Source organism: Gorilla gorilla, chromosome 17 (assembly GCF_029281585.2).
Source record: "Gorilla gorilla gorilla isolate KB3781 chromosome 17, NHGRI_mGorGor1-v2.1_pri, whole genome shotgun sequence".
NCBI classification, from domain to species: domain Eukaryota; kingdom Metazoa; phylum Chordata; class Mammalia; order Primates; family Hominidae; genus Gorilla; species Gorilla gorilla.
In genome coordinates this window covers 93,615,924-93,643,657 of record NC_073241.2, presented here as the reverse complement: position 1 = coordinate 93,643,657, position 27,734 = coordinate 93,615,924, and the positions used below count along the sequence as shown (strand labels likewise).

Here is a 27,734-nt window from a genome sequence, read left to right as displayed (position 1 = left end):
ATAAGAGTAACAATGTATTCAGTGATTATAGCATATGTATAAATTGAAATAAATTATAGCAATGATACAAAGAGTGGGAGGGAGGAATTAAAATATTTGGTTATTATAAGGTATTTGTACTATTATACTATTATAAGGTACCTGTGAAGTGGTATAGTGTTATTTGAAAGTGGACTTTAATTAGTTGTGAACGTACATTGCAAACTCCAGGGCAGCTATTAAGAAGGCCAAAAAGGGCCAGGCACGGTGGCTCACGCCTGTAATCCCAGCACTTTGGGAGGCCGAGGTGGGCAGATCACAAGGTCAGGAGTTTGAGATCAGCCTGGCCAATATGATGAAACCCCGTCTCTACTAAAAATACAAAAATTAGCTGGGCTTGGGGGCAGGTGCCTATAGTCCCAGCTACTTTGGAGGCTGAGGCAGGAGAATCACTTGAACCTGAGGGGCGGAGGTTGCAGTGAGCTAAGATCATGCTGCTGCACTCCAGCCTGGGTGACGGAGCAAGACTCCATTAAAAAAAAAAAAAAAAAAGCCAAAAAGACATGATTAATAATACACTAAGAAAGAAAAGAAAATGGAGTCATTTAAAATGCTCAATGAAAACAAAAAATGGCAAAAAAAAAAAAAAAAGAGTGGAAAACGAACAAAGGAACAAAGGAGCAAAGGACAAAGGAAATAAACAGAAAACAGTAAGAAATACAATGGATAATAATCCAATATCAATAACCTCTGTAAATGTTAAAAGTCTAAAAACACTAATTAAAAGACGTTGATTGTCAGAGTGGGTCAAGGAACAAGACCCAACTATATGTTGTCTATAAATATAAAGACATGTATAAATTAAAGGTGATGGATGGAGAAAAATAACACTATGCTAACACTAATCAAAAGAAAGCAGATTGGGCATAGTGGCACATGTAGTTCCAGCTACTCAGGAGGCTGAGGAGGGTGGCTTAAGCCTGGGAGTTCAAGGCTAACTTGGCAGCATAGCAACTCTGTCACCAAAGTATGACAGAAAGAGAGAGAGAAAGGGAGGAAAGAAAGAAAGAAAGAAAGAAAGAAAGAAAGAAAGAAAGAAAGAAAGAAAGAAAGAAAGAAAGAAAGAAAGAAAGGAGGGAGGGAGGGAGGGAGGCAGGGAGGCAGGGAGGGAGGAAGAAAAGAAAAGAAAGAGAGAGAGAGAAAGAAAGGAAGGAAGGAAGAAAGAAAAAGAAAAGAAAGAAAGGAAAGAGAAGGAAAGAAAAAGAGAGAGAAAGAAAGAAAAAAGAAAAGAAAGAAAGGGGGAGGGAGGGAGAGAGGGAGGGAAAGAGAAAGAGAAAGCAAAGAAAAAAGAGAATGAGAACGAAAGAAAAAGAGAGAAAGGAAAAAAGAAAGAGAAAGAAAGGAAAGGAAGAAAGAAAGAGTGAGAGAGAGGGAGGAGAAAGAGAGAGAGGGAGGAGAAAGAGGGAGGAGAAGGAGAGATAGGGAGGAGAAAGAAAAGATAGGGAGGGAAGGAGAGAGAGAGGAAGGGAGGGAGGAAGGGAGGGAGGAAGGGAGGGAGGGAGGGAGGAAGGAAGGAAGAAAAGAAAAGAGAGAGAAAGAGAAAGAAAGGAAGGAAGGAAAGAGAAAGAAAAAGAAAGAAAGAAAGGGGGAGGGAGAGAGAGAGAGAGGGAAAGAAAGAAAGAAAAAGAGAAAGAAAGAAAGAAAGAAAAGAAAAAAGAAAGAGAAAGAACGAAAGAAAGAGAGAGAGAAAGAAAAAGAGAAAGAAAAGGAAAGGAAGAAAGAAAGAGTGAGAGAGGGAGGAGAGAGAGAGGGAGAAAGAGGGAGGAGAAGGAGAGATAGGGAGGAGAAAGAAAAGAGGGAAGGAGGGAGAGAGGAAGGGAGGGAGGGAGGGAGGGGGGAAAGAAAAGGAAGATAGAGAAAGAGAAAGAGAGGAGAGGGGAACAAAAGAAGACTAGGTATATTAATTTCAGACAGAGTAGACTGAAGGGGAAGGAAAATTATCCGGGATAAACAGCAGCATCACATAATGATAAAGGGGTCAATTCTCCAAGAAGGCATAACAGTCTTCAACATGTATGTACCTAATAATGAAATGCCAAAATGCATAAGGTAAAAAGTGACAGAACTTCATGGAGAAATGGATAAATTCACATTATAGAAGGTTTAACACGCCCCTATGAAAAATGGAGAGATCCAACAGATAGAAAATCAGTATGGACATGGCTCAACAGAACACTACCATCAATCCACTATGTATAACTGACATTTGTAGACTACCCAATAACAGCAGAATACACATTCTTCTCAAAAACCCATGGAATATACACCAAAAGAGACCATATTTTTGGCCATGAAACACATCTTAAACATGTAAAAGACTGGAAATTTTACAATCTTTGATCACAGACCACAATGGAATTAAACTATAAGTCAATAACAGAAAAATAGCTGAAAAATATATAAAGTACTTGAAGATTAAACAATACAATTCTCAATAACACATGGACTCAGAGGAAATCTCAAAAGAAATAGAAACTATATTTTGAACTAACTGAAAATGAAAATGTAGCTTGTCAAAATTTGTGGAATGTAGTGAAAGCTGTGCTTAAAAAAATGTGTAGCATTGAATGCATGTATTACATCACTGATCATTAGAAAAATGCACATCAAAACCCATGATATACCATCTCATGCCAGTCAGTATGGCAATTACTAAAAATTCAAGCAACAACAGATCCTGATGAGGCTGTGGAGAAATATGAAGGTTTTCATACTGTTGGTGGAAATGTTAATTAGTTCAACCATGGTGGAAGACAGTGTGGCGACATCTCAAAGGTCTAGAATCAGAAATACCATTTGACCCAGCATTCCCATTACTCTTTTCATGGAGGAGTGTTACCTAAAGGAATATAAATCATTCTATTATAAACATAGATGCACATATATATATGTTCATTGCAGCACTATTCACAATAGCAAAGACATGAAATCAACCCAAATGCCATCAGTGACAGACTGGATAAAGAAAATGTGGTACATATTCACCAAGGAATACTATGCAGCCATAAAAAACAATGAGATCATGTTCTTTCCAGGGATATGGTTGAAGCTGGAAGCCATTATCCTCAGCAAACTAACACAGGAACAGAAAATCAAACACTGCATGTTCTCACTTGTAAGCAGGAGCTGAACAATGAGAACACATGGACACAGGGAGGGGAACAACACATACTGGGGCCTGTTGTCAGGGGAGGGGGAGGGAGAACATCAGGATAAATAGCTAATGCATGCAGGACTTACTATCTAGGTGATAGGTGCAGCAAAACACCATGGCACAAGTCCTGCACATGTATCCAGGAACTTAAAATGAAATAAAAAATAGAAAAGAACAAAGATCTAAAGTCAATCATGTAAGCATCCACTTCAGGAAACTAGAAAAAGAAGAGAAATTAAATCCAAAGTAAGCAGAATAAAAAAAAATCATAAAATTAGAGCAGAAATCAATGAAACTGAAAACAGAAAAGTAATGAAAAATTGAACAAAATCGAAAGCTAGTTCTTTGAAAAGATCAGTGAAATATATAAGCCCCTATCATGTAAGAAAACAAAGAGAGAAACACAAATTAATATCAGAAATGGAAGACGGGAAATCACTACAGATCCCATAGATAGTAAAAGCCTAATAAAATAATACTATAAACAACTCCAAGTACATAAATTGGATAACTGGGTAAAATAAGTCAATTATTTAAAGACACAAACTTCCAGAACTCACACAAGAAGATAGACAATTTCACTAAGACTACATCTATTAGAGTTAGTGAATGAATAATGAATAATGTTCCAAAGCAGAAAGTAGCAAACTCAGATGGGCTTACTGGTAAATTCCACCAAACGTTTAAAGAAAAAAATTATACCAATTCACTACAATATTTTTCAGAAGACAGAAGCAGAGGAAAACTCCCTAAGTCATTTTATGAAGCCAGCATTATCCTAATATGAAAACCAGATAAAGACACAAAAGAAAGAAAAACTACAGACCAATCTTTCTCATAAACATGCCAAAATACTCAAAATATTAGCAAATCAAATTCCACAATGTATAAAAAGGATTATTATGCAACATGAGTAAGAGACATTTATTCTACGTTTGCAAGGCTCGTTCAACATTCAAAAATCAATTAATGTAATCTGTCACATCAACAATAAATAAAATTGACATGATCATATCAATAGGTATAGAAAAAGCACTTGACAAAATATAACACACCTTATGACAAAAACTCTGTCAAACTATGAATAAAGGAAAATTTCCCTTACTCTCTAGAGAACTTTTACCAAATAACCTGGAGTTAGCATTATACTTAATGGTGAGAAACCAAAAGCTTTCCCTCCAAGATCAGGAACAAGGCAAGGACATCCCGTCTCATAAGTGCTTTTCAACATTATATTGGAAGTCCTAGCTAATGCAATAAGAAAATGAAATAAATATGTACAGGTTTGGAAGGAGGAACTAAAACTCTGTTTGTTCATAGACAACATGATTGTCTATGTAGAAAGTCTAAAAGAATCATCATCAACAACAACAGAACACTCCTGGAAAAAAACATTATAAGGTTTTCGGATATAAGACTAATAGGTTAATATGCAAAATTCAATTGCTTTCCTATATATCACCAAAGAATATTTGAAATTAGAAACAAAATGCCATTTATATTAGCACCCAAATAAACATTTAGGTATAAATCTAACAAAATATATACAAAATCTATATGCAAAAAGCTATAAAGTCTAATGAAATAAATTTAAAAAGGACTAAATAAATGGGTGACACTTCTGTCAGACTTAGAATATTTTGTGTTCATGGACAGGACTCAATATTATCAAGATGTCATCTTTTCCCAAATTTATCTATAACTACAGATTTAATGTAATCCCATCATTTTTGTTATAATGCCAAACTGATTCTAAAGTTTACATGTGGTTGAAAAAGATAAGCCAACACAACTTTAACAGAAAAGAAGAAAGTTGAGGATTCTTACCACTTGACTTTATTTTAAGACTTACCTTAAACTATAGTAATCAAGACAGTGTGCTATTGGCAAAAGAATAGACAAATAGATCAATGAAACAGAACAGAGAGCCAAGAAATAGACAAAGATTATATAAATATATTCTACTTATCATGGACAAAGAGGCAAAAGCAATACAATGAAGCAAAAATAATATTTTCAACAAAATGTGTTGGAAGAACTGGATATCTACATGCAAATAATAATAATAATCTAGACATGGACCTTACAACCTTTCCCAAAATTAAGTAAAAATGGATCATAGATCTAAATATAAAACTCATAACTGTAAAACCTCTAGAAGATAACATAGGAGAAAACCTAGATGTCCTTGGATATTGTGATAGCTTTTTAGATACAACATCAAAGGCATAATTCATTACAAAATTAATTGATAAGCTGGAGTTCATTAAAATGTAAAACTTTTGTACCCCTAAGGGCAATGTCAAAAGAAGAAAAAGACAAGTCACAGACTGGAAGAAAATATTTGCGAAAACAAATTCTGATAAAGAAATTGTAACCAAAATATGCAAAGAACACTTAAAATTCAACTATAAGAAAACAAACAACACAATTTAAAAGATAAGCCAAAGACCTAGCAGGAAACTCACCAAAGATGATATACAAATTGTAAACATGCATATGAAAAGATGTTCCATATCATTTGTCATTAGAGAAATGCAAATCAAAACAATAATGAGATACAACTACACAGCTATTAGAATGGCCAAAATCCTCAACACTGACAACACTAAATGCTGGTAGGATGTGCAACAACAGAAAGTCACTTATTGTGGAAATGCAAAATGCTATAGCTACTTTGGAAGACAGTCTGGTAGTTTCTTACAAAACTTACATACTCTTATCATATCATACAGCAATCACACTCCTTGGTATTTGCTTAAAGGGGTTGAAAATGTGTCCAAAGAAAAACCTGCACACAAATCTTCATAGCAGCTTTAGCTGCCAAAATTTGAAAGCAACCAAGAGTTCTTCTGTAGATAAAAGAATCCAGAGAATGAAATATCATTCAGCCCTAAAAAGAAATGAGCTATCAGGACATCAAAAGACATAGAACATTAAACACATATTACTAAGTGAAAGAAGTCCATCTGAAAGGGCCACATACTGTATCATTCCAACTATATGACATCCTTGAAAAGGTAAAACCATAAAGTCACTGAAAAGCTCAGTGATGCTTACGGGGTGAGGGAACAGCAGAGCACAGAGGATTTCTAGGGCAGTGAAACTGTTTACGATACTATAATGGTAGATATATGTCATTATACATTTGCCCAAACCCATAGAATATATAACATTAAGACTAGAACCTAATGTCTACTATGGACTTTGGGTAATAATGATGTTACTGTAGGTTCATCCATTGTAACAAATATACCACTCTGGTTCAAAATTGTGAGGTGGAGGAAGGCTGTGCTTGTGTGAGGCAAGGGTCTATATGGAAAATCTCTTTGCCTTTTGCTCAATTTTTCTGTAAATTTCTTTGAAAAATAAGACTATCTAACAAGGGGGAAATATGGTAAGCAATATTATAAGAGTGTTTACAATGATAAGATAATGTTTACCTTCAATTCTAGAAAGTTATGTACAAACTGCCAAGGAAACATCTTGGTGTGACTAATTCTGCTTCACCAAGAAGATACTTTTTGAGGCAAGTCTCCATAGCTGAGTGGAATCTGCCACCCATTGAGGAGGATAGAAGACATTAAAAGGCCCCAAAACTGATTATTGAAATACCATTCCATGTTTAAGAGATCTGAAAAAAAATCACAGTGGCTGTGCCGGATTGTTAAGAGTTTTCAGGGAAAACTGACCCATTAGGCCCAGAATCACAGTGCCAAGGGCCCACAATACTTTTAGGGACCCACAAAATGCCTGATTTTTCTTTAACATTTGAAGAAAAGAAAGAGCTCTTAGGTCTATCAAAAAATTTTAATATATAATAACAATTTTATTTATAACAATGTAGTAGGATATTTTTAAACTATTTCTCTAGTCTTCATTTCATTTATTCTATTTCTAATCCATCACTGCCTAAAAACAGTGAGGTGGTGAAGGATTTAAAGTGATATAAATGTGTGAGCAATTTTCCTGATTAAAACTAACTTGTATCTAATTTATTAATCAGTAAACACCAACATGCTAACTGTGCCTAAGAGTTAAGATAAAAATCTAAATCAGTTTACATAAATATTTCACTTTACTTAACATGCAGAAAGCTGATAAAAGCCCAAGTTTATGTAACTTTCTTCTCTAATGAAAGCAAAGATTATACATTTTTCTGTCAATCACACATGCCCTTAAGTTGTGGTTTGAAAATACTTACAGATTCAAAATGTAAGTGTGAAGTAAAGAATTTGCCATGTTGTTACAGGTTTCTGGGCTACCTTATGTATCTCAGTGTTCATTGTTTCTAAATAACTTTCCACACTTCCATCAGACATAGAATCTATAGTAGAATCTCTACTTATCCTTACCTTTCAATAGCAAAACCAACATACTACCTCAGAAACTTTCTTTCTCTCTCTCTCCTCTGAGCATTAGGGCTGCAGAGCTTCACTGCTTTTGGCTAAGATATTGTCTCTAAAGAAAATGAAAATACTACTCTAAGGGGAAAATACTTAGCCTCAAATTTTGTACTCCTTACAGTGAGGAAAGAATGTGGAGAGATTGAAGGCATTGGCTGGGGTGGTGGCTCATGCCTGTTAATACCAGCAGGCAGGCAGATCACCTGAGGTCAGGAGTTTGAGAGCAGCCTGCCCAACATGGTGAAACACCATCTCTATTAAAAATACAAAAATTAGTCGAGTTTGGTGGCACGCGTTTGTAATCCCTGTTACTTAAAAGGCTGAGGCAGGAGGATTGCTTGAACCCAGGAGGCAGAGGTTGCATTGAGCTGAGATTGCACCACTGCATTCCAGCCTGGGTGACAGAGTGAGACTCCATCTCAAACAAATAAACGAGAGAGAGAAATTGAAAGCATCAGATAATGGACGTATTTAATGTAAAAAACACTGAAAAATATAAAAGCAGAGTAAGAGGCTTTAATCTTGTTCAAAGTTTCTTTCATTGACCCTATGACAATGTTAAACAACGTCTTAATCCATTCAGACCGCTGGAAAAAAATACGATAAATGGAGTAGCTTATAAACAAAAGAAATGTATTTCTTTTATTTCTGGAGAGCGGGAAATTCAAGATCAAACTGCTGGCAGATTTGCTGGCTGGCGAGGACATGTCTCCTGGTTGATAGATAAAGCCTTCTTACTGTATCCTCCTCACACAGTGAGAGTGACAAACATGCTCCCTCAGGCTTATTTTAAAAGAGCCTCAGGCTTCTTTTGTTAGCCCTCATGACCTTCTCACCTCCCAAAGGCGCCATTTCTTAATACTATCAAACTGGGGATTAGGTTTCAACAGGCAAATTTTGGGTGGACTTAAAAATTCACACCATAGCATTTATAAACATGTATATACATACGTACATACATGTATGCCATGAACATATGTATATAAATATGCATATATTACATGCATTTTATCATGCATTATGTATATATACAACAGAACCAAGTCTAATCACACAAACAATTGCTGTCTGGAATGCGACTGCGCTTCCAATGCTCTGCCATATTATTAAGTAGAAAGCAGTAAGTAACACAAAAGAAAAGATCTTAGAGCCAGCAGAGGTTTGTGTTCTGCCCAGACCCCTCCTGATTCTCCACTTTGCATGGTGGTTGTTCTTTTTATTGTTCTTTTTACCACTCATGAACACTCCTATCTAAAGCAAGTACAGATCGTGTCCAAGGCTTGCATTAACCTCAACATCTCCCAATTTTTTGTGTCCTTTCCTATCTTGATAACAATTCAAAATCTCATTTGTCTCTGAAAATCTGTTGGGCAAATCATGCCTGTATCTCAGAGTCTCATTTTTAAAACTGGACCATCAGCATTACACCTTCCATTGCAGTGGAGGAGGGGAGATTTGATTTCTGGGGAAAGCCTCATGTAGACTAGCAGAAAAGAGACACTATTCAGGCTTTACACTTTCCCACATCAGAGACATCCTTCATATTCCCTAAACAACTGTGTGCATTATTAAGCATTGATCCTATGCAATGATTACTGTACTTTATTTATCTTCATTCATAGGATTTGAAGTCATTTATGCAAGTCTTAATATCTTTAATGAATAAGTAATGAATTCACATTTATCTAGGGTTGAAATTGAGTTTCTGCAATCTTTTACCATTTGACAATCATTTATTCTCTGGTGGCTCACTTTTAAAATTTTCTTGGCCCACTCAGCCTCCAGATAGAAAAAAGAAGTCTGAAAAAAGGATGACTTTTCCACTCTCCTGATAGTGTAAGTGTATGAGAACATTAGAGGAGCAAGCAAAATGACATCATTCCCATTTTCTTATCTAGAACATCTCAAATGTGGCTGATCATTTGAATCATCTATTGCTATTGCTATTAGGGCTGACCCCCAGAATCCCCAAAACAAGTACCACCAAAGCTAATGAATTATAACCTCTAGGGGATGAGCCCAGACTTCCTGCATTTTGTTCTGTTTTGATTTTTAACAAGTATTTCCGGTGATTATTTAATCAGGCAAAACTGGGAAACTGATCTAGTCCAAAGGAGGGAAGACTACTTAAACTTCTCACATGTCATAGACCTTGTGAATGTATTGTATACATGTTTTTAACTAATCCAGTGCTAACAAATTCAGTTCTAATTGCATTTCTAACTTTTTAGGGAGTTAGCTATATCTAGGACTATTGATGAAATTCAAGTACCTGAACCCCATGAGCAAACACATGGGGAAAAAGTGAGCTCTTCTCTTGAAGCCCAAGTTTAGACAGTGCCAGAAAGCAGTGATGGACTCCATATATCATGTTCTGTAAGGAGCTCCTTCAGAGAACAAGAGATCACCCTGCACCAAAATTGGACGGAAGACTCATAAGGAATGTGGCATGTGTTGTGCTCCTAGACTCATTGCTTAATCTATAGCACTTTGGGGAAATTAAAGAATTTTCGTGAAAGGCAAATATTTGAAAATAGCCTGTCTTTGAAAAAGCTGGAGCTGCCTTTGTGAGACACTGAACTGTGCTGATTTAATGTGGCCAGAAGCTTTATGAGGAGAGAAGCAATCCTGGATGGACACCAGGATCACCATACGTTTTTTACTAGGAATTTCTTGGAGCTGTCACCATTATCAGCACAGGATATTCCAAGAAACTACTACCAATAGAAGTGAGATAAACTGCTGAGAGGAGCCCCCTGGGATGCTGGGCAACCACCAACTGCCAAGGGGTGGTATCTAGAAGCTTCCAATGTGTTACACCTCTGAGCCGTTGGCGGTAACCTCTGTAGAACGGAGCAGCTATTGGAAGGTGTACAAAAAAATCAGACCATAAGCGTATTCACTTCGTCATATTATCTAGTCTCACCCGTATCATCCCAAGTAATTCTTTTTTTGTTTTGTTTTTTGAGACAAAGTCTCTCTCTGTCATCCAGGCTGGAGTGCAGTGGCACAGCCTCAGCTCACTGCAGCTTCTGTCGCCCAGGTTAAAGAGAATCTTCTGCCTCAGCCTCCCGAGCAGCTGGGACTACAGGCACGCACCACCACACCAAGCTAATTTTTGTATTTTTAGTAGAGACAGGGTTTCACCATGTTGGCCAGGCTGGTCTGGAACTCCTGACCTCAGGTAATCTGCCTGCCTCATTCTCCCAAAGTGCATTATAGATGTGAGCCACCATGCCCAGCCCCAAGTAGTTCTTGATATCCTGGAGAAAATTAGATTCAAGATAAACCTTACATACTACATACATTCAACCATACATCCATTTTCATTCATCAAATATGTATAGATCCCTTAGTAGATATTGCTAGATCATTTTCTGGGTGCTGGAAAGAGTGGCATGAAGTAAGTGGATGGCTGCCTTTATTTATTTATTTTTTTAACCAAAGTTGGGCTTCCTCCAGACAAGTGTAGCAGGTTGGAGGGTGATTGTAAGTATGGACTATGTACCCTGAGTGGACAAGGAAAAAAGGTATGAACCGTGGGTGTAAAACATGACTAGAGAAAAAAAAACAGTTTTAGGAGCAATAACTCGAAGGCCTTGCAGAACTAGATAGAGATGAATGGGGGAAGGTGGTGGTCAGTGAGTGCGATCCTTGAAATCAAGGTCTGGAAGTTATGAATTATTGTGATGACCACGGATATGACCACAGTTGAGGGAGGTGGAATGTAGAATGAAGAATTTACAGAAACTAAGGAAGTCAAGGAATAAAAACACCAAGTCCTGGATATATTGTTCATGTGGGTACTACATAGGCTTTAATTAAGCAACTTGAGTAGGTCTGAAGTTACTGGAACTCTTGTTTACAGTCCTGAACTGGGTCTCAAATACCTGAATTCCTAATAATGGATATGGAAACAAGCACACATCTAGAAACCATAAGCAACAATCTAGAAAGTCTTATAAGGTTAGTAAATATACCTGTTAGAAATGTACAAATCCCTGCCTATTTCAACGTCTTTCACCTATCTAAAGAAGCACCTGCAATTCTGACCATTGAGTTTCTTCTTCAGATAAAGACATTGTCTCCCACAGGCTTGCTTTTTAGATTGGTGCAAAAGTAACTGTGGTTTTCCCATTACCTTTAGTAGTAAAACCCCAATTACTTTTGCACCAACCTATGCAAAGTAAATATATCTAGCATAAGAAGCAAATGGTAGGATAACAACATTTACAGAACAGCAACCCATGGCAGTTTAAGTAACTAACTGGTTGTCACCACCTAGTCTGGAGCAAAACTCTAGAAAATGAGGCAACTGGAAAACAATGAGGAGAAGGCAAGGAAGGCTATCTAGGAATGACAGCTTAGCCAGGGAGTCCTCATTTCCCTAATACAGAATAGCAGAAAGCTCTGGGAAACAGCAAAGTGTAATTGGGAGTACATGGCTCAGGTGTAAAATGGAGATAATATTTCTTTTGGGGTATGAAGTTTAAATAAAATAGCACACGTTAAATATCTGGCACTCATTAGATGGTCCATATATATCAGCCTTCTTCCTCACCTGCTCTTCTTAAATAGAATATATATTTGTATTTCAAGATGATTTTACCTACAGCAATACACACACAAATATTACTCTGAAACCTACAGACAAAAGAAATCATATCTTCCTATTTCTGTGCACCTTTTCTCGAACCATTTATTTGACTGGGTATTTAGAGTTAAATTAATCAGTCTTTAGGCTTCCCTATGAAAGCTATCCTGTCTTCAAATAAGATGTTTTTCAACAGCATATTGAAGGAAAGAAGTCTTACCTGAATGAGAAAATAGTGCAGGATTCCGTTTATACAAAGTTCTAAAACAGGCTAAACTTATTTTTGATGAAAAATATCAGAACAGAGTCTACTTTTGGAATAGGAGTGGAGGATGTGTGGAAAAGAGCACAAGAGAACTATCCAGATGATGGTAAGGTGACAGCAACGTTCTATAGCTTGACAGAGGTTAGTGTTGCAAAACTCAGTCAATACACATTTCAGATTTGTCCATTTCACATATAAATCAAAAGAAAAACTATAAACAAATATTGACCTGTAATTAGTCATATACATACTAAAGTATTTGGGAGAAAACTGATGTAGGTAAATTACTTTTTTGTGCTTTCAAAAAACAAGATAAACTGATGAATGTGTAGAAGGATGTATAAGTATGTAATAAAACACTTAAAATAAAAATCCATTGTTAAAATCTAGGTGGTGGCTATACAGGTTTCTACTGGAAAATTCTTTCAATTTTCAATGTTTAACTGAAACATTTTCATAATAAAATACTAGAAAAAATGAGATATTTTCTCCCTCATCTTTTCCCGGTTCATATTCCAATTCTTGATGAAAATGTTGACATTCTTTATAGTTCTTACCAATGAACATTTAAAAAATGGCTACATCCAAGGGTGAAACAAATGCGTTTTCATCAATAGAGATACATATGTTCAGCCCTTAGGTAGTGCCTGTGGAAAACATTTAATATTGCGGGGCTTCTTGTCATTTCTCAATAGTTGTCAGATTGTCAACTGCACATCCCAGGTGCTCAGCAAACTGTAATTTCCAGAGCTCTCTGGCAGAGGGCATATAGATCTATCCAGCTGACCTCACATAAATATTGTAGAAACCTGTCTTCCATGAAAAGGGAGAAAAAACTAAAAGGATCTGAAATTGCCAATATTTTAGTTGCTCAGGTGTTCAGGTTTCATGGCTCCCTCAAATGCAATACATTTTTACAAATATAGAAACTCTTTCTCCCTGACCTAGCTTATGGACTAAGGAGCCTTGGGTTTCAAATATTCAAAATATTTCGGGTGATAATCTCAGTTCCCAAAAGATATTTTTAATAGAGCCACTCTAACTTGTAAAGATCAAAGAGGAAGGAAATGACATGTGACACCATCAAGGAATTTATCACTCCTTTCTCCTTGCAACAATATTCACGCTACCTTTCTTATTTCTCATCCTTATTCCTCCTTGTCTCTTATTTCTGGGGTGCTCCTAGTCTCAGTTTAGGGGCCTCTTCCTTTTCCTATTTGCATTCACACTTAAGCTGATCATAGTTACGTAGTTTCATAACATTTTAAATATCATCTATGTGCTCATGATCAACATATATCATTTAATCCCAAACCTCTTCTCTGATTTCCAGTCACGTATGCTCAACTGTCTACTCAGTATGTCCAATTGCATGTCTATTAGGCACTGCCAACTTAATATGTTGAAAACTAAGCTCTTGAGCTTCCCCCAAGATCTGATTCTCCTAAAGTTTCCTCCTTATTTACGTAACAGCAATTCCAACCTTGCATGTGCTCTGACAACAGCTTTTGGAGTCATCTTTAGCTCCTTTCACTCTTGCACAGACCACATCTAATCTGTCAACCCATCCTCACAACTTCGCCCTCTAAATATACATAGTGTCCAACCTTCTCTCACACCCTCCATTGCTCCTTGGTCTGGGCCACCATGATCATGATTTTCCAGGTGAACCACTACAGGCTCCTAGACTAATCTCCCTGCTTCTGCCCTTACCCCTCTTCCATCTGTTTATTCGTAATCTAACAACCAGAATGCCTTTGTTAAATATGAATGGAAATAGCTCACTCCTCTGCTCAAAATAATCTAGTAGGTTCCCTTTTCATGCAAAATAAAATCCAAAATCATCAAAAGCTTCTACAAGTTTCCACACAATTTGGTCCCCCATCTCCACCTAATCTCCTATGACCCTTCCCCTCTCACTCAGCTCCAGCTATACAGGACTTGCTACTGAGATTCCTCATCTGTGCCTTCACTGCACACAAGCTATTTCTTCTTGGAACGCCCCTCATTCACAAAGCTTGTTCTCTCACGTTCATCAGACCTCTGCTCAAATGTCAGTGTAGCAGTTAGCTCTTCCCTGACTATACTGCTTAAAACTACGTGCAGCTACCCCTTCCCACAACACTCCCTACCTTCTCTCTTTGCTTTATTTTTCTCTGTAACACCTATCACCATCTAACATATTAGGTATGCATGTACATAAGTATGTATGTATGTTTTGCCTTCATAGCCATATTAAAGTACATGGTCAATGAGGTCAGGGATTTTTGTCTGTTTTATTAATTTCTGATCCCTAGACCTTAGAAAAGTATACAACATATATTTTTAAATACATGAATGAATTGAGAACTTAACTTCACAAATATATCATTTAAATTAATCAAGAATAATTAAGACATTAAGAATAACATAGAAGGCCACAATATCTCTATTTCAGCCTGCTCAGATCTATTACAACAACCTCATTGGGTCCCACCCTACCCTGAATGAGTCAGGAAAAAGGATACTCACATTAATTCTTTAATGTATATCTTTCTTTATGTTCTTTTTATATCATTGACAGCGGCTTATCTTATTTATCTACCCAAGGAAAGATCTAGCTTCTATTTCCCTTGATTCTAATCTCAAGTGGTCATATGCGACTCTGAATTCTCCAGGTAATGTATTTGATTTTGTCACTGTCTTAAACTGACTTAACCCAATTTGATGGTCAGAACCTTCGGTAAATATTATTAGCCTTCAGTGGCTGTACTTCACAGCAATGTGCCTCACTCTCATATCATTGCTGTAAGATGGTGTTTGACAATGAAAGCAAGTCTTGTGCAAAATAATCACACTAAATTAGTAACAGCACTAATCTAAAGCCCTTTATTAGCAAATAGCCACAGTGCTGCAGCCTATTTGCAGTTCAGAAAAGGTCTTCTTCATTGTTCTCTGATGTAACTAACACCTTCTATGAAGGCTGGTTCAAAATGGGCACCACCAAGTTCTTTAGGCAAGCTGAGCAAGCCGTTTAGTTAAGTGGGAAAGGAAATAGGGTCCTTCCAGAAGCGGAAACGTACAGCACCACACACCACACCAAATGTACATCATGCCACCTGTCTTTAATGTTTAAAGAAAGTTGGCATGATCTTTTAGGAGTGAAACAACAAATCAACTGCTCTCAGATGAATACTGTGCAAAACAAGTTCTTGACCTCAAGGACTGAACTAACAGAATAGAGTAAGGACTGTTGAACTTGGTGGGTTTTGCACAGCATTCATTCGAGGGCGGTAGATCTGTTGTTTAACTCCTAAAAGATCATGCCACCTGTCTTTAAACATAATTCTATAAATCAACAAAATAGGCTACATTTTTAATACAGATTATGGCTAATTTTTCCATATATTTACACATCATATTACTTACCTAGAATATTTTAAATGAGTCAGCACAACACAAACACAAACTCAGAACAGATGTATTTCAGGGTTTAATCAAGCTTGATAAAATGTCACCATTTAAATTATTTCTTCTAAATTTTTAACTCTCACAACTTGGTTTATACCAAAGGCACCCAAAAGTGTACTTGTCACCATAAAGTGAATTTTGATTAAGGATGAAGATTAAGGTAAAAGCATGGACATAGAGACATTTTAGAATCAAAGAAAATCTAAAGACTATCCTCTTCAGACCATTTTAATTATAGCTGAGGAAATAGACCAAAGATGTTAAGAAATTTGTCTTAACTCACAAAATGACTCAAAGAAGAATAAGGTCCACAATCCAGTGCAGTGATTCTAAGTCTCCAATTAACTTTCTCTAAAATCCTATTAGAACTCTTGATATGTTTTCAGAGGTACTGGGAAAACCCCTCAGTCAGTCACTCCAAAAATAAATCTATTCATTCTGCTTCTCATTAATTTCTTTTTGAACAGTCACACATCCATTCCACCTTTGAAGACTTGAAAAATGCCTGCCTCTGTGTTATACAGTTGATCAAGCATATTAAAATAAAGAAGGAGCCCCTCATTACTAAAGAAGAGACAATAAGTACTCCCTGGAAAGTGAACGTTCCATATCACTTACTCAGTGCTAACATTTTCTTTCCTTTATTTTCCACACTTATGGAAAGTGTGGGCCTTAGGGGCCAAGAAATGGAGGAAAACCAACCATTCCATTAGTATGCAAACACCAGCCTAGCCAGGGTGTAAATTTACCTTCAGATACTTGGATGTGCAGGGACTGCAAATAAGCTGCAGACTAAATTTGGCCTCAGAAATTTCTTTGCCGGACCAGCACAATATCAAAAAATGTAAAAAGTGAATGCACCCATTTTCTATTGACTTGTACTGGCTGTTTCAGTTATTTGTCTTACCAACAGGCCCTTGCAGGCATTTGAGTATGTGGCTTCTGTGTGCCGCATAGTAATGATAAAGATGTACCTAGAATGATGGATTAGAATCTAAACCCCTCCAAGGGCTATTGTTGTTACCTTGAGCAAGTTCTTAACCTCTCGCTGGCCTGATTTCCTCACTGATAATATGGGGAGGATGACAATAGTACCTAACTCACTGTATTGCTGAGGATACATGAGATAAAGCACTTAGAGTGTTCTTGGCTACCCTAATATCTCTTGGGCTTTTACTTTGTGCCCAGCATGGTATGAAGCAATTTATATGCATTGTCTCATTTATGAGGTATATATTATTATCTCCATTATGCACATAAGGAAACTGAGTCTTAAAATTCATATTACAGTAGTTTCCCCCTTATCTGAGGGGAATATGCACCAAGATCCCCAGTGGATGCATGAAACAACAGATAGGACTAAACCCTATATATGTCTTTTCCTATACATACATATCTATGTTAAAGTTTAATTTATAAATTAGGCACAGCAAGAGGTTATTAACAATAAATAATATAATGGAACAATTATAACAATGTACTATAATAAAAGTTACATGAATGTGTTCTGCTTCTCTCTTACTCTCTCTTTCTCTCTTAAAATATCTTATTGTACTACCCCCATCCTTCTTCTTAGGATGATTTAAGGTGATATATTGCCTATGTGACGAGAGGAAGTGAAGTGAATGACAGGCATTGTGACATAGCATTAGGCTACTATTGACCTTCTGTATTCCTGAATCAGTGTAACCATCCTTTGCTTGCAGTAAATGGCTTGGCGTCACTTGTTTCAGGGGATCCTTTGCTAAAGTTTCCATAAAGGCTCGATGCTTTCTGGTGCAACACATTGCCATCAATTGAGATTTTTGTCTGTTCATGTCTTCTACCCACAAATAGAATCCCTTTTTCATCTTAACTACTTATTGCTTACTTTGGCCACAAGTTTTGCAGTTTGAGGTGTGACAGCAAAACTAGCACAAATTTCTTTTCGTTCTTCACAATATTATTGATAGACGATTTGTTCTTATTATAGATCTTAGCAACTTCAGCATATAACTTTTTTTTCTTTATTGAGAACTCACCTTTGTACTTAAAGGAACACTTTACGGCTTCTCCTTGGCATATCCGATTTGCCAGCATCACCACTCTTGCACTTTGGAACCATTATGAAGTAAAATAAGAGTTACTTTAACACAAGCACTGTGATACTCTACAAGTCAATCTGATAACCCAGAGGACTACCAAGTGACTGACAGGAGGGGTACATCTATGGTGTGGATATACTGGATGAAGGAGTGATTTGCGTCCTGGGTAAGACAGAGCAAGATAGTATGAGATTTCATCATAATACTCAGAATGGAATGGAATTTAAAACTTAGAAAATGTTTCTTTATAGAATTTTCTAGTTAATATTTTAGGACCACGCTGATTGCAGGTAACTGAAACCATGGAAAGCTAAACCTCAGATAAAAGGATGACTGCACTATTTTACCAAAGATTCTATAATTAATAAATAGTGGAATAAGGATTTGAGTGAACGCAATCTGACATCACAGCCCAATTCTTAGGCAGCACTGTGTGCGGAACACTCAGTTAATTTCACTTAGCAACACACTTCCATGCCACTATATCTCTTCTATATTTACCAAACATTTGGATTTGAGTTTGTAATATTTTCTCTCTGATATGCAATAGCTGCATTCTTATATGAGTCAAATGGCAAATCTATTATTTTTCTCTCACCCTTTGCTCCATTTACAACAGCTGATGACCAATAACCATTCATTTCACTCTCAAAAGTCATCTTTTTTTTTTTTCTGCACGATTTCTCTCTTCAAGAACTACTTGCGGCTGGGCACGGTGGCTCACACCTGTAATTCCAGCACTTTGGGAGGCCAAAGCATGAGGAACACCTGAGGTCAGGAGTTCCAGACCAGCCTGACCAACATGGTGAAAACTCGTCTCTACCAAAAATATAAAAATTAGCTGGGCGTGGTGGCATGTGCCTGTAATCCCAGCTACTCGAAAGGCTGAGGCAGGAGAATTGCTTCAACCTGGGAGGCAGAGGCTGCAGTGAACTGAGATAGTGCCACTGCACTCCAGCCTGGGCAACAGAGCAAGACTCTGTCTCAAAAAAAAGAAAACAAAACTGCTTGGATAATGGGAAAATATGTGGATTTTCTTGCATTCAGGTGTAAGGAACACATGAAGGCACACTATTTTCATTAATTTTCATTATGGTCTTCTGATTTATAAAGGTTTGGTCCACAGAACATATCAACTAGTTCTTTTGCAAGTCACCTAAATAAAGATACAAGGAACTAATCATACTGGATCATACAGAATTTGAGCCCAATGGCAGAACAAAAATCTTGCTAAGAAAAAATGTTATTAGGCAAAAGTCTGAAATTTTATTCAATAGCAGCAACACTGAGGGTGTGCAGGAAATTTTGAAATAAGATGAATATTACAACCTGAACAAGCTCTAAAATTTATCAATTTGTACTTCATAATGCTTTATGAAGTTTTTTCTAGCTCATAGATTCTATTATCTAATTATTAAAGGAATTTAAAGTTATCTTTGTCATCTTCAAATTTTTAAAAGAATCTTATATTAAATAAATTAAATGTTTACCAAGGCTTATAGCTGTGTAATAACTATTTGAAAGGACAAAAATTATATATTTTATTCATAAACTTGATCATTTATAAATCTGAGCTTCTCACATTGTAGTTCTAAGACTGGAGAAGAGTGGTTGCCATCTAATTTATAATTGTGGAACTTGCCTCATAATGTATCTTTTGCTTTCCAATGGCAACTTCAGAGTTTTCTTGGTAGAATCCATCTGTAAGGCTTATTTCATCATCTTCGCTGCTTGTAGATTATGGACTGGCATGTCATAAACCCAACTTGAAGTAGAAATTCTTACTGTATTGCAAAATAGCTTTTCATGTGATTTTTGTTTTTTCCAGCACCTGGGTTCCTAGGCATTTTCTGGGAACCAAAAAGATGGCATAGAGATCTCTCTTCCACATATAAAATACGTTGGACTTGGTTGCTCACAGACATGAAGGATAACCCAAAGACAAAACAAAGGAAGGTGTACAGCAGATGTTCCATGCTTTCTAAGTTAGGAAATGTCTAATCTTTCAGACTAGAAAAATGAGAGCAAAACGATAGAATCACAGAGCAAAACAGCAAAGGCACCTCAAGGGATTATCTGGGGGGTTGCCTTTCAGGTAACCAAAACAGTTCCCTTGAAATCTTAACCGTCCTGCTTAAGGTTATACGGGCAGTACGGCCAAGGAAAATTTGACCCTGCATCCCAGGCTATTAACATAGAATTCTTTTCACTCTCCACACTGTGCCCAGTTGACAGATTTAATGTAGCTTTAGCACATGGTCTTTTCAAAGTGATATAAATTAATCTCTTGTAGTAGTACCTATGTGAGTAACATCATCATATCCTTGACTCAGGCACTTTTTCTGTCTTTAATTGGCAATAAGTTCCAACTGTTTATGGACGCTTATAAGAAAAATCATCCAATTGCTGCTTCACAAAATAGCATATACTTAAAGTATATTTTGTTAATAAAACATTTGTGAAGTTGCCAACATTTAAAAAATAATTTTAGGCATTTGGGAGACAAAACACCATGATTCATGTGGAAAGGCTTTCAAAGCTCATGAAGTTCCTTAAATAGCTATGAGACCTCCTACTGTTTATGTTTTATTTGTGATCTTGTAGACAGATTTGTTGCTTCACTTCAGTCTTGTTGTTATTTGTGTTGACAACAATGCACAGGCTATATAAACTTAAATCTACCTCCCCAGCAAAATATATATTGGAGGTATGTACTTATAAAATTTTTCAATGTATACTTTAATTTTCATCAAGGGTTTTTATTATTGTTATTATCATTGTTTGGGGGGGACTTTGTAACTAGTAACAGATTACTCATAAAAACCCAAAGAAACCAAGAATTTAAAAAATGAGAGAGATTTTTATATTTTCTAAAATGAAGTCTTTTACTGTTAGACAAAGTACTTTGGGCCAGGTTTGTACATTTTTTGCTTTGTTCTTTTCTTTTATGTGTATTATTTATTTTTTAGATGTAACCTAAGTTGCTTCTTTATTTTTAAAATCTGTAGGCTATAAAAGATTTCCATTTAGGTTTACTTTTTTATTGAGCATGTAAAATTTATGCCATCTACTTTAATTTTCTATATAGAAGCATATTCATGAAAGAATTTCCTGTATATTATTTGTTGCTTTAAATATTTCTATTTATCTTAGCTTTTGATATATTGTTAATATTTGACTCAAAATATTTGGTATTCTGCTTTGACCTTGCTCTTTATGAGTTCAAATATGTGATTATTCTATTTTTATAAGTATGTTTTACACTATCCAGAATAAAATGCAATTATAATGATAAAAGTATTGAACTTTCACTTCAATTTGATAGTCAAAATCTCTCTTGTGACATCTGAACACATTTGAACAAATAAAGGTTAAAAATACCAGCCTATACCCAACAATAACCTCCCATACTTTATAGGAAAATGAAGCATTCGAGCCTTGGAGTCAAGAAACCTGTGCTCCAGTAATTGTTGGGGTTTTATATTATTATAACATTTTTTCTGAAATCTCAAAACCACTCGTGATTTCCATTTCTTTAAATCTATTAGATGTTGATGCTAATACCTCTGCTATCCCCTTACCGAATTTGTAAATGTAATTATTAAGTACCTCTTATATTCTTATATTCCTAATATATACCTGATGCTGCCTTTTTTTTTTCTTTTTTTTTTTTTTTGAGACAGAGTCTCACTTTGTCGCCCAGGCTGGAGTGCAGTGGTGCAATCTCGGCTCACTGCAAGCTCTGCCTCCCAGGTTCACGCCATTCTCCTGCCTCAGCCTCCCGAGTAGCTGGGACTACAGGTGCACGCCACCACGCCCGGCTAATTTTTTGTATTTTTAGTAGAGACGGGGTTTCATCGTGTTAGCCAGGATGGTCTCAATCTCCTGACCTCGTGATCTGCCCACCTTTTAATCTTCATCTGAATGTATATTAATCACAAGCAGGTTTTCTTATCTCTAGATCATAGAGGAAGAAACAAAGGTTCAGAGAAGTTAAATAGTCTTATTTTTAAGTGGCAGAATTGGAGTTTACCTCAACTACCTAATGACATGCCCTCATCTAGTGTATAAGTTGGAGGAATAGAAAACACAAGTGGTTTTCAGTTTTATTTCATTTTTTTAATTTAATCTATATGTTATCAAAAAATAAAGTCTCCTGAATATTGATAAGAATTTTCCAAAAGTATTCCTCATACGTTGAAATACATTGGCCCATATTTTGACATCAGTATGCATTTCTTATACAGTTTGATGTTCTTGCACTTCAAAGTACAAGATTATGATCTTTTGATTTCGAAAGATGAAATTCTGCCATGCATTCTGTTGATTATTTCCTTTGCCATGCAGAAACTTTCTAGTATGATGTAGTCCTGCTTGCTTACTTTGGTTGTGTTGTCTGTGCTTTTGGTGTCATATCTATGACATTATTGCCAAGACCAATGTCACAGAGCGTTCCTCTGGTTTTTCTTGTAGAGGTTTTACATTTAAGTCTTCAATCCATTTTCAGTTAGTTTTTGTGTATGGTGTAAGATAAGAATCAAATTTCATTCTTCTGCATGTGGATATCCAGTTTTCCTAACACCATTTGTTGAAGAGACTGTTCTTTCTCCATTGTGTATTCTTGGCATCCTTGTTGAAGATCAGTTCACCATATATATGTGGGTTTATTTCTGCACTCTTTATCCTGTTCCATTGGTCTATATGTCCATCTCTATGCCAGTATCACAATGTTTTGATTACTACAGATTTCTATTATAGTTTGAAATCAGGAAGTGTAATTCCTTCAGGTTTGTCCTTGCTTCTCAAGCTTGATTTAGCTATTTGCAAAATAATCAAGAGATTGAAAAAGCAACCTACAGAATGGGAGAAAATATTTGAAAACTATGTATCTGATAAGGGGTTAATCTTTGAAATATATAAGAAATTCCCATAATATCAATAATAAAGTTAATAACTCAATTAAAATGGGCTAAAGACATATATAGACATTTTTCTAAAGACATACTAATGGCCAAGAGACAAATGAAAAACACCATTAGTCATCATGGAAACGCAAATTGAAAACACAATGAGATATTACTTCACACATGTCAGAATAGCTATTATCAAAAAAAGAGAAAAAAAGTGTTGACAAGAATGTACAAAAATTAGAATCCTTGGACACCATTTGGTGGGAATACAAAATAGTGCAGCCACTGTGGAAAATAATATGGATGTTTCTCAAAAAAATTAAAAATAGAACTACCATATGATCCGGCAATCTTACTTATTTGCATCTATCTAAAAGTATTAAAACCAAGATCTTAATTGATCTTGCAGCAGTATTTATTGCAGCAGTATTTACCATAGCAAAGATATATAAACAACCATACATGGATAAATTGATAAAGAAAATGTTGTATATAAACATAAGGAAATACTATTTAGTCTTTCAAAAAGAGTTCTGAAATAATAACAGCATGATGAACCTTGAGGACATGCTAAGTGAAATAAGCTTGCTACAGAAGGACAAACACTGCATGATTCCACTTACGGGAATTATCATATATAGTCAAATTCATAGAATCAAAGTGTGGAATGGTAATTGCCAAGGGCTACAGGGGGAAATGAGGACTTATTAATTAATGGGCACAAAGTTTTAGTTAAGCAAGATAAATAAGCTCTAGAAATCTGCTGTAGATCATTGTACCTATTGTCAACAATAGTGTATCGTGAACTTAACTTCTTGGAGAGTAGATCTTATGTTAAATGTTCTTACCACAATGAAATAAAATTTTAAAAGAAAGAGAAAATACAATGTAATCTCTCTCTGCCCTAAAAGAAAATAATTCTATGCAACAATCTAGTGGGCAGAGCAAAACACAGGTCTTCCCAAAGAAGAACTTCTCCTCAATATCTATTCATTATTTACTAAACATCTACTTAATACCTACAATTTGCAATGCATTCTGGAGCTACATAAAATATGGTCATAAAATATAAATTTGGAAATTGAAATGTTCTGTAGGGATCATTTAGCACAATTGTTTCATTCAACAAATGAAAAATTTTATTTTATTTTATTTTTGAGATGGAGTTTTGCTCTTGTTGCCCAGGCTGGAGTGCAGTGGTGCATCTCGGCTCAAAGCAATCTCTGCCTCCCAGGTTCAAGTGATTCTCCTGTCTCAGCCTCCTGAGTAGCTGGGATTACAGGCACCTGCCACTATGCCCAACTAATTTTTTGGTATTTTTTGTAGAGACGGGGTTTCACCATGTTGGCCAGGCTGGTCTCGAACTCCTGACCTCAAGTGATTCACCCGCCTCGGCCTCCCAAAGTGCTGGGATTGCAGGCATGAGCCACCACGCCTGGCCAAAAAACTTATTTGAAAAAACAGGCATTCAAAATTACCTATGCTCTAAGTCTCTTACATCTAGATCCATAGTGCTGCCACAGCAGTTTTCAAAACATTTCTTGCTTAATACTTCTTTATAACATATAATGCCAGCAGGCCATCACACCACACATTCAATTTAGAGATAAAAAATCCTATCCCAGCCAGATGATTTTTCATGCATGAATGTAACAGAGAGGTATTTTCAGACACTCAAGAATAGAATGAACATTTTTATTCTTTTTTTTTTTTTTTTTTTTGAGACAGAGTCTTGCTCTGTTGCCCAGGCTCAAGTGCAGTGGCGCGATCTCGGCTCACTGCAAGCTCCATCTCCCAGGTTCACGCCATTCTCCTGCCTCAGCCTCCCGAGTAGCTGGGACTACAGGTGCCCGCCACCATGCCCGGCTAATTTTTTGTAATTTTAGTAGAGGCTAATTTTTTGTATTTTTAGTAGCGATGGGGTTTCACCGTGTTAGCCAGGATGGTCTCGATCTCCTGACCTCGTGGATCCACCCGCCTCGGCCTCCCAAAGTGCTGGGACTACAGGTGTGAGCCACCGCACCCGGCCTGAACATTTTTCTTGAAACATAACTTGCTTGACGCAAGTACGTTATAATACTAGTAAATATAAGAATATGCAAATGACCACTCTACTTTTATATTTTTTAAAAGACTAACGGTAATCAAATAATAAAAGCAGAAATAAAAATTTAAAAGTAGAGTGGTTTTATATATAAATCACTTGTGATTTATATCTTTAAAAGACTAATAGTAATAAAATAATAAAGGCAGAAATAAAAATTTAAATCATGGGTGCTTTCAATTCCCCGTGCTTCACAAGGAGACATGCTGTTTATTGAAACACACTAATCACACATTGCTGAGCTGATCTCATACACTAGCCCTGTGCATCAGGAATTCACCCCGTGGGCTATGCATCCGGATGGAAACTACCTTAAATGTTCACCAAGCCTAGTGTCATGTTCTTATCAAACGTCACAAAACACACGACATAATGTCCACAAATCATGAGGTGTCCTCTTATTGCCAAAGATACATAGGAAATAAAATTAATTTTCGGTCAAATAGAAAAGCTTCTTTCACAGACTTATTGCTGCAATATCAAACTTCTGTTAAAAAGATAAACTATTATCTGGGAAAAGTTTTCATGTTATTTGAAAGTTAAATTAAAATCTTTAAAAATGGAAGATAACTATCACAATTTACTTTTGTTTTCCCTTTGAGTTTGTTTTTGTATCTTAAGCATTTAAAGACGGCATCCAACAGATTAGAACTCACTTTGAAAAACACACTTTCATTCCTTTATTTTTAGCATTTTACTTACTGCCCATCAAGTTCCGCTTCCACTATGCTTTATATTTACATATATATTCCTCTATTTGAGCAAGGCAATTTCATTCCTTGAAATGCAGAACTCCATGTATTAGATAGCTTCCTTTTTAAAGAAATGAGAAATTCTGGAATAATTAAATTACTTCTTAAAACTTAAAAAAATTGCTACTGACAATGCTCAGATCAGACCAAATTCTCTTGCTTACATATTAATACTCTACCTGTTCATGGACTGATCTAAAATTTCCACTCAATTTTAAATCTTCTTTTTTGCAGAAAATTTTATTTGGATCATTATCTTTGTCTTATCTTTATTATCAAGGATTCTGACTGTCTTGGGGAATTGGAAAGTTTAATTTTCAGGAAAAAAAATCATATCTCTCACACAAATACAAAATGATCACATGTAAAAAAATTTATTTAACTCATCATTGATGGAGAGCAGTAAGATGTTATGACTGGTTCAAAGTGTGTTTTAGAAGCTTGAGTATTTATGGAGTGGTGAGATTCCTGGGTTAGATACAAAATTAGCACATACCCCACAAAGCCATAAATGTTTGGGCTGACTTTCTAGACAATCCTTCACTCCCACGTGACATTTAATTACATGCCACTCACCCTTTTGTTTAGGTTCATCTTTGACATAATTTTTCTGCCAGACGTAATTTAAAAACTATGCAACTATCGTCAAAATTCAAGAACAGATATTTTTTCATATGGTCAAAAATATGTAGTTTTCTCACTGAAATCAATGCTATGCATATGTAGCTCAGAGTCCCCATCCTTTTCAGCAATTCCTCTCAGAATCTATACAAATATGAAGAGCAAATGGAAAAAAGGTAGTTATTAGATTTCACAGGAATGTTATTGAAATTAACTTTGAAATACATGCAACTGATAAATCACATATTCCCTTTAAAATATTAAGAAGAACAGACAAGTAGTGAAAGGGTTTGTGTCTGTGAAGAGGGAGGAATAGTTCCTTCAGGAAGTCCACAGGAAGAGTAGCAGTCAGAACTAAATATGAATACTTCAGACGGGGATTAAGTTTCCTTAAAGGCCATGAGATAGTTGAAGCCTATATATAATCATCTGTACTTCTCTGATAAAACTCAATTCCAAGAAAACTTAGACATAATTGCTCCCACATTTGAAATTTGTGTAATGAATTGCTGATTGAAATTCAATGACTTTCAAAAGTCTGATTTTTTCCCATGTCAGTTTCTTTGAAGATGTATTGATGCTGAGAAAATGATTCAACGCTTTGAATGCAATTCAACATAGTATATGCAATTTTCAGTTCATTGAAGCAGAATTGAGCTCAAATATGTGGATTGGTATTTATATCTATAGGGAGGGGAATGTCTTTCCTTCTCTTTTAGGTTTTGATGTACAAAGCATTTTGATGACTTAGATACATTTCTTTTAATCAACTTTGAAGACAAATCAGAAATATTTGCTAAAATTATTGGAACCTTTTTTTTAACCTACTTCTGAAAAAGAACTTGACTTTTGAATGGACATTCCCATAGTAGTAAAGAATAGCAGTATTACTTGGCGAAAATGTGGAAACTAGATTTTCATACAACCACTCCTAATCATTTTAAATATATACAAAAATATGTATCTGGAAATATAAGAAAGAGTTGTATTACTAGGAACAGCAGTCTAGAAGAAAATTCTATTTTTTTTTTGTAATCTTACAAAAACATTCTAATGAGTAGTTGGACAGGGGAGACATGAATAATATACCATAAAACCTCATTGAAAATCCCAGCCCCATGGCTGCCCTTGCCACATGGAGGGCGGTTATTCCCCAGAACTCTAATTATCTCACAGCCACATCCCACCTCTGAAACTCTCGAAAGCCCTCATCTACACCAGCTGCTTTCCTGTTTGTTACTTCTCCAAGCTTCCTGGATCTTGATTTCACTCTCTTACCAGTTCTCACCACCTTGGTTACTGCCCTCTGTTACATAATGAGGGTAGAACCAGGAGAAAGGGGGAATTTCAAGTGG

The 27,734-nt window shown here is 36.0% G+C and overlaps 1 long non-coding RNA gene across 1 annotated transcript in view; it reads right to left on the bottom strand.

Annotated features, from left to right (window-relative positions):
* LOC109023965 (uncharacterized) overlaps positions 1-27,734 on the bottom strand; it is a 319,949-nt gene that overhangs the window by 103,273 nt on the left and 188,942 nt on the right. The window contains exon 5 of the long non-coding RNA XR_002003437.3: positions 26,335-26,523. This is a non-coding gene — a long non-coding RNA (uncharacterized lncRNA). The remainder of the gene's footprint in view (positions 1-26,334; positions 26,524-27,734) is intronic.